The sequence below is a fragment of the Nycticebus coucang genome, chromosome 10, assembly GCF_027406575.1.
Source record: "Nycticebus coucang isolate mNycCou1 chromosome 10, mNycCou1.pri, whole genome shotgun sequence".
Classification (NCBI taxonomy): domain Eukaryota; kingdom Metazoa; phylum Chordata; class Mammalia; order Primates; family Lorisidae; genus Nycticebus; species Nycticebus coucang.
Window position 1 is genome coordinate 107,931,783 of NC_069789.1, and position 8,336 is coordinate 107,940,118.

Sequence of the window (8,336 nt, forward strand, 5' to 3'; positions counted from 1 at the left end):
GAACAAAGAAACAAAATAATTTAGGTAATTTCAGAAGGGTGGTAAATGCAATGGAGTAAATAAAACAGGATGAGAGGATTGAGAGTGAGCTAAAGGGGACCTGTTCTAGGTGGGAGGACCAAGAAATGTTTCTCTGAGGAGGTGACATAGGAACTGACACCTACAACATGAGAAGGAGCAGGACACTCAGGGAGGGACTTGTGGGATATACCAAGCATTGAGTGTTTTTAATCTCGGAAAATAGGCGTCAGGGACATAGGAGCGGAGACAGCCCATCACCTTGAGGTCAAATCACACGTTCCTCCTGTGGAGGGGATTATGCAAGGCTTTGAGCATTGGTAGTCACCTTTGGGTGTGTCTGCCACACCACAGTAATCACCAAAGACTTCTCATCTAACTGGCTGGTCACATGCTCCTTTCTTCTCTCTTTGGCCAATTTATGGATCTCCCATGGGTTATGCCTTTGATCAAATGGTGTTCCCATGTACAGTGGGACTGTTCAATCCTCAAAGACATGTTGGTAGCACCACAACCAACTCCTAAAACTTCCAAAAATGTTTCAATAAGGAAAGGTTTTTTAAAGCCTTAGAGACATATAATCCAATCTCAGTCATTAAAAAATAGAATCCCGGGGCAGCACCTGTGGCTCAAAGGAGTAGGGCGCCGGCCCCAACCCAGTCCCAGCCAACAACTGAAAAAAAAAAAAATAGAATCCTGAGTAGTTCTGGAATAAAAATACCAAGTCTTTCTCAACCCTCTTAACTTTGGGTAAATTGCCTAACCTATTCCTTATCTGCAAAGTGAGAATTACAACTACCTCACTGAGGTGTTTTAAATATTAGAGATAAGGTATGCAAAGTGATAATTACATAAATTTTCAGTACCACTAAACATTAGTACAGGTGGCCTGGGGAAAAGGGAAGAATTAGAGGCATCATGGTAGTATAGAATGAAAAGATAAATAGTGGGGCTTGGTGCCCTTGGTGCCCGTAGCTCAGTGAGTAGGGTGTCAGCCACATACACTGAGGCTGATGAGTTATGAGTTCGAGCCCGGTCTAGGCCTGCTAAAGAACAATGACAACTGCAACCAAAAAGAAATAGCTGGGCATTGTGGCGGGCACCTGTAGTCCCAGCTACTTGGGAGGTTGAGGCAGTAGAATCAATTAAGCGCAAGAGTTGTGAGCTGTGACACCTCGGCACTCTACCCAGGGTGACATAGTGAGACTGGGCGGCGCCTGTGGCTCAGTGAGCAGGGCGCCGGCCCCATATACTGAGGGTGATGGGTTCAAACCCAGCCCCGGCCAAACTGCAACAAAAAAATAGCCGGGTGTTGTGGCGGGCGCCTGTAGTCCCAGCTACTCGGGAGGCTGAGGCAGGAGAATCGCCTAAGCCCAGGAGTTGGAGGTTGCTGTGAGCTGTGACGTCACAGCACTCTACCGAGGGCAATAAAGTGAAACTCTGTCTCTACAAAAAAAAAAAAAAAAAAAAAGATAAATGGTGGCTCATCAAGAGATCAGATGGGGCGTGATTAAAATTCATAAATAACATTCTCTCCTTTCTAGAATATTATCTGGGCACCCAGGTAGAGACAACATTTCCCAGCCTCCTTTGCAATTCTTGTGACTGTGTAACTAAGCTCTGGCCAATGGGGTGTTAGCACAAATAAAATAAACTACTTCCCGGTCACACACTGTTGCTTGCCCTCCATTTCCTTTATCCTTCCTGCAGCTGGATTGTGAATGAGCTGCTAGTGATGAAGCTCTTGCTACATAAATAAGGAAACATCAGGGGATGATAGAGCAAAGAGATAGAAGGAAACTAGTCTTTGGATGACTTTGTGGTATAGGAACACCCAGAATCACCTTTAGATGCAAATGTTTACACAGACAAAAACAAAAACAAAAACAAGTCTTCTTTAAGCCACTATTACTTGGTCTCTGTTAAAACATATAAATCAAAAATACAACTAATACAGTTCTTTCTGTCAGAGAAACATTATAGAAAGACAAAAGTACCCTTGGCATTCCCATAGAAAGTAGCCACATGCAGACTACAAACCATCTCTTTACAAGTCCACTATGGCCTATTTTCCATCTGGAATAGATGCTGCTGCTTCTGATGAAGTCATTGGCTTGAATTTAGGACAGATATTATGTGAAAAATTTGTACAACCAAACATTAGAATTGCACTGGACAGAATAAGTACCTCTGCTTGGGAGAGGCCCAGAAATTGAGGCAAACTGAGAGGAGGGTCTCCTGCTGGATTTGTGCTCCAGAGCATAGAGTTGTTGAATGGGCTCTTAAGTAGAATGACGCACACTATTTATTCACCCCCTCTCTTTTGATCTTCCCCTGTGTACATACAGTACTATTTGACTAAATTATGTGCACATTGAACATGTCTCCATTTTGTCTAAAGATCCATTGAGGCCATCTGCATAACTCATTGTTATCTAACTTTGTTGACAACCCTGGCTACAGGTGTGTTTCTGGTTGTTTCTGGAGGCATTAATACCTCCACTGTGATCACAGGGAAAATCCCGGGAAGGTGGATTTCTGGGTCCCTCCCACTTCCAGATGCTAGGTCCTAAGATGATATCTAAAGGTAGAGCTTCCGCAGCGCTCCCTGCATGTCCTTGTTCCTCAGGCTATAGATAAGTGGATTCAGGGTGGGTATAAGGACAGAGTAGAAGACAGCAGCCAGACGCCCTTCCAGCGAGGAGTAGTAAGTGGTGGGCCGCATGTAGGCAGAACTGCCAGTGCCATAAAACAGGAGCACTGTGGCCAGGTGGGAAGAACATGTGGAGAAGGCCTTCTGGCGGCCAGCTGTTGAACGGATCTGAAACACCGTATTGAAGATGCAGATATAGGAGAGAACAGTGAGGGCAAAGCAGCTCATGATGACGCAGCCGCTAACTGCAAATCCAGCAGCCTCGTGGGCATCCATGTTGACACATGCTAGACGCATGAGTGGGGAGATGTCACAGAAGAAGTGGTCAATCACATTGGGGCCACAGAAGGACAGGGAGAAGGTGTTGGCTGTGTGGAAGGTGGAGAAGAGGAGCCCACTGCCCCAGGCCACCACCACCAGGGAGACACAAGTCTGGGGATTCATGGCTGCCCCATACACCAGGGGCTTGTAGATGGCCATACAGCGATCATAAGCCATAGAGGTGATAAGAAAACATTCTGTGGACCCAAAGCAGACAAAAGCAAAGAGTTGGGATGCACATGCAGGGAGGGAAATCTCCCCAGAGTCCACCATGGTGGCCACCAGGGCCCGGGGCAGGGTGGTAGATATGGAACAGATATCTACCAGGGAGAGATGTTTGAGGAAGAAGTACATGGGAGTGTGCAGGTGGACATCAAGTGTCACTGCCACCACGATGGAGACGTTCCCCCAGACTGCAGCCAGGTATATGAAGAGGAAGGCACCCATGCTCAGGAGCCGTAACTCAAGGACAGCAGAGAAGCCCCGGAGGATGAATACAGATACTGCTGTGAAATTGGTCATCTTCTGTCTTTGGAAAATCTCCTGAACTAGAGAGGATGTTCAAGAAGTGGTACCAGGGGAGAATAATGCAACAATAACAATGACTTACGAGAGAAAGGTAAAAATGTAGGGTGAGCTGAGTCTGGAAAGGGTGCTCAAATAGCTCTTCAATAAACACCCATGCTTTGTCTCCCATAGGGATCTCAAGCTCAGATACTTACAGGGAATCTGGCTGTCATGCAACAGGAAATGGTGGGATGTTCTGTCCAAATGAGGCAGCTGCAGTAGGCTCTTTCCAACTATTGTTGGTGGATGAAACATTCTCTGAAATTTCTCAAAAGAAAGCAGAATTCCAGATTTTAAATGTGAAACTTCCTGACTTTCACATATTTTCAGTTAATTCAAATTTATAACACTGTACATATCAAAGGGGCTCCTAGTTTAACACTTTTGATCTCATCATCCATATTGCTATATAACTGTATAGCCTCTTACTTAGTGTGCATCTTGAGGCCTTCTTTTTTTTGCAATTTGGGGCCAGAGCAGGGTTTGAACCCGCCACCTCTGGTATATGGGGCTGGTGCCCTACTTCTTGAGTCATAGGTGCCGCCCCATCTTTAGGCCTTCTAATGATTTATTTCCAACCATGCCATGGACTGTGAGCCCTGAGTGCAGTGACCATTTCTTACTCATCTCTTTATTTCCCAGCATCTAGCATAGAAGTAGTACAGAAAAGCAATGCTTAAGAAGATTTTTGCAACTAAATGGTCTGAGTTTGGGTTATGGATAACCTTGCACAAATACCTTGATCTCGGCTCGGGGCCCATAGGTCAATCAGTGGTTAGGGTGCTGGCCACATACTGGGGCTGGCAGGTTTGAACCTGGCCTGGGCCTGCTAAAAACAATGACAACTACAACACACACAAAAAATAGCCAGGTGTTGTGGGCATCGGTAGTCCCAGCTACTTGGGAGGCTGAGGCAAAAGAATTGCTTAAGCCCAAGAGTTTGAGGTTGCTGTGAGCTGTGACACCAAGGCACTCTACAGAGGGCAACATAGTGAGACTTTGTCTCAAAAAATAAAAAACCTGATCTCTCCAAGCCTCAGTTTCCTCCTCTGAGGAAGGAAAATAGTCACATGAAGTAATGAAGGAAACATGCTTAAAAAAAGAGTAAGTATTGGTGGTGCCTTGGCTCAAAGAAGTAGGGCACCAGCCCCATATGCCAGAGGTGGTGGGTTCAAACCCAGCCGTGGCCAAAAACTGCAAAATAAATAAATAAAAATAAAAAAGAGTAAGTACATGGTAAGCTTTCATTAAAGGATTAAAGGTTAGCAATTACTGTTATATGTGTTTCCTTTGTCTCTTTCCATTATTGTCAGTAGACTGCTGGGGTTATGTAACAAAATACACATGAAAGTATATATTTTAACTTATTAATGTAAAAGTATTACTCTCTTTTTTCCCCATCACACTCCACCAGCCCCATGCCATTTTCATTTCTGTTGCTTTTGTCTGAAAAACAGAGCTGGCCCTGGGAGCTGGCCTGGCACACACAGCTGCATCTTGTTGCTCTTGGGTGGCACATAACTTCACTCTAGTAGGCAGGATAATCACCCCTCCAAAAATGGTTCACATCTTGATCTCTGAAACCTGTGAATTTGTTACCTTATATGTCAGATGTGATTAAGTTATGGTTTTAAAAACTGAGAAAATACCCCAAATTGTCAAGGTTTTATGGGATGAATTATGTTCCCCCTAAAAAGACATGTTGAAGTTTTCACCCTCAGTACTTCAGAATATAACCTTATTTTTGAAATAGGATCATTACAGATGTAATTGGTACATTAAGATGAGGTCCTGCTGTAATAGGATAGGCTCCTAAGATTATGGGTCCTATCTCCAAGTACAGTCACATTGGAGGTTAAGCTTTAACATATGAATTGGGGGTGGGGCCCAATTTTGTCCGTGACAAGAATTAACATCTCCCACGGTCCCCCAGTTTAGGTGTTCACCTTCAGCATCATCTCATCTACTGTCCCCCCACCCATAGAATGCAGTGGCCATTTGCTGTTTGTCTGCTGAGCAGCTGCTTCACTTTTCTATATTAACATCACCTTGATGTTCCTGTCAAGACCCTTATTTTCTGTTCCTGTGGAGACTCTTACTTCTTCCTATTCCTGTAGAGATTCTCACTTCCTGTTCCTGTGGTGACTCTCACTTCCTGTTCCTGCAGAGACCATCACTTTCTATACTCAGTCATGTGGTTTGCAGACAGACTGACTTTATTACCCTTGGCACCAAGAGGGGACTCACATTACTTGGGCTTGAAACATACAGAGTATACTGAATGTGATTAGTTCAGTATTCAGTGGTTAGTTTGGGGTGGACACCTGCATGGCCAGGCCAATGACATGCATTTCTTAGACTTTGGATGGTTCTATTAGGAATGTGAAGCTCTCTGTAAACTAGTTGAAGTTCATCCTGGAGCTTATGGAGATCATCTTGACACAACATGGCTAACAAACAGTGCCAACACAGAGATGCGCAGAAGCAACAAAAGGAAAGAGACAAATGCCTGATGACATCAAGATAGCAACTGGCTCCAGCATTGTCTGAAGTTTTACGTATCATCAGTGGAACTTCCTTGATTTGAGATAAATTTAACTTGGATTTCTGTTCCCATAACCAAAAGGATCCTGACTAACCATCCACAGACCCAGAAAATCTCCACCTTCAGGTCGACAATCATACGTTTTTCTCTGTTCCACAATGAAGCGGCCAAAATCAACTGAAAGAAAATCACATCGCTGGGGAGGTAAGAGCTGTGACTTTAAATTCCAACTTGCCAGCCATTAACACACAATTGGGGGTGTGCATGTCAACTTCTGTAAACAAAGCCTTATTCATTTAAAACAGTACATAAATGACCTCATTCATCTGGAATCAGGAAGGAGTAAGATGTTTTTCACAGAAAAAAATTAAATTTAACTGAAGACTTGGAATTTATATTTTAATAGATATTACACATGGTTTCCTCTATTTTTTTAGTAAACTTTATGGCTTGGTGCCTGTAGCTCAAGCGGCTAGGGTGCCAGCCGCATACACTGGAGCTGGTGGGTTCAAATCCAGCCCAGGCCTGCCAAACAACAATAATAACTACAGCCAAATAATAGCTGGGCACTGTGGCGAGCGCCTGTAGCTGGGCTGAGACAAGAAAATCACTTAAGCCCAAGAGTTTGAGGTTGCTATGAGTTGTGAGGTGGCAGCACTCTACCCAGGGTGACAGCTTGACATTCTGTCTCAAGATAAATAAATAAATGTAAACTTTAAATGGAAGCATAAACTAAAGAGAAAGGAACATGTTGTAAATGGCTCTTGATTTAAATTATTTTCATATCCTGTATGTGATCCCATTGAGAGGTGGGACTTATTTCCCCTTCTCTTGAATCACTGCTGGCTCTGGAGCTGGCTTTGACTAATAGGACATAGCAAAAATGATGTTCTGGGACTTCTATGTCCATTTCTTAAGGGGATTGGAAGCTTCTATTTTCTGCTTATTGAAACCCACCTATCATGTTCTAAGAAGCGCAAGCCACAGTAGAGAGGCTATGTGGAGGAGACCTGAGCTGCCCTGGTGTGTTGCTCCAGCTGAAACTCCCAGCCAACTGACTACTTCTGAAAGAAAATATTACCATGAGAATGTGACCACTTCTCGCTCCCTACCATAGGAATGTGACCTTTTGTAACTGTTCCAGGAGATAGCCCCAGGAGCTGCAGCAAATGTTTACTATTAAGCAAATATTTGACTGTTAGTCTTGTCTTAAGACAGTTGAATTAACCAGAGTTCTTCTTATCTGGTTACAGCCCCAGCTGTGTCTATACCCTCTTACTTTATTGTTAGAGTCCCCGGCATGTCTGTATTCCCGCCTACTTTGTAGTTTTTGCCTTTATAAGCTTGTAAAAAACTGCTGTGCGGGGCTTGACTTCTCGGCTCCTAAAAGAGTTGTGAGTCAAGTCCCAGCATGCTGGAATAAAAATCCTCTTGCGTTTTTGCATCAAGCGATGTCTCTTGTGGTTGATTGGGGTGGTCAGAGCTCCGGGCAGAGTGGGGGGTTCTGCCCCAAGTCTTTCATTTCCACTACCATCCATCTTCATACTCCATCTTGGACATTTCAGCCTGATAGAGTCTTCAACTCTGGCTGGCATCTTGTGAAGTCAAAGAATAACCACAATGATCCCAGCCAATCAAAGAATTGTGAAATATAATGATATAGCCTTTTAAAAATTACCATAGTTATCATTTTTAACTGTACAATTCAGTGGTGTTAAATGTATTCACATTGTTGTGTAACCATCACTACCATCCATCTCCAGGACTTTCTCAGAAAACTGAAAACTCTGCACCCCTTAAACTCTCCATTCCTACTCCCCCAGACTTTGACACTTACCATCCTACTTTGTCTCTATGTATTTGACTACTCCAGGTACCTCGTTTAAGTGAAATTATGCAGTATTTTTCTTTTTGTGACTTGCTTATTTAACTTGGCATACTGTCTTCAGAGCTTACTGAAAGGACCAAGCTAACTTCATTTTGTTAAAACTAACTCCAATTTGTCTCACAGCCTTCACTGGCCCCACTTTGCCTCACAGCCTTCAATTTACAGCTGCATACCAAAGGTGATAGGCAACCTGCTTCCACCCCCACTCTGGGCTCCAGTGTGTCTGCCCCCAGCGATAACGGCCCCCATCCTCGGCCCCAGTAGTAGTAAATCTTTCCCCTAAGTAATCAGCCCAACTCAAACATTGTTTAGGTCCTTAAGCCCATATTCCCCCCCTTTTTTCT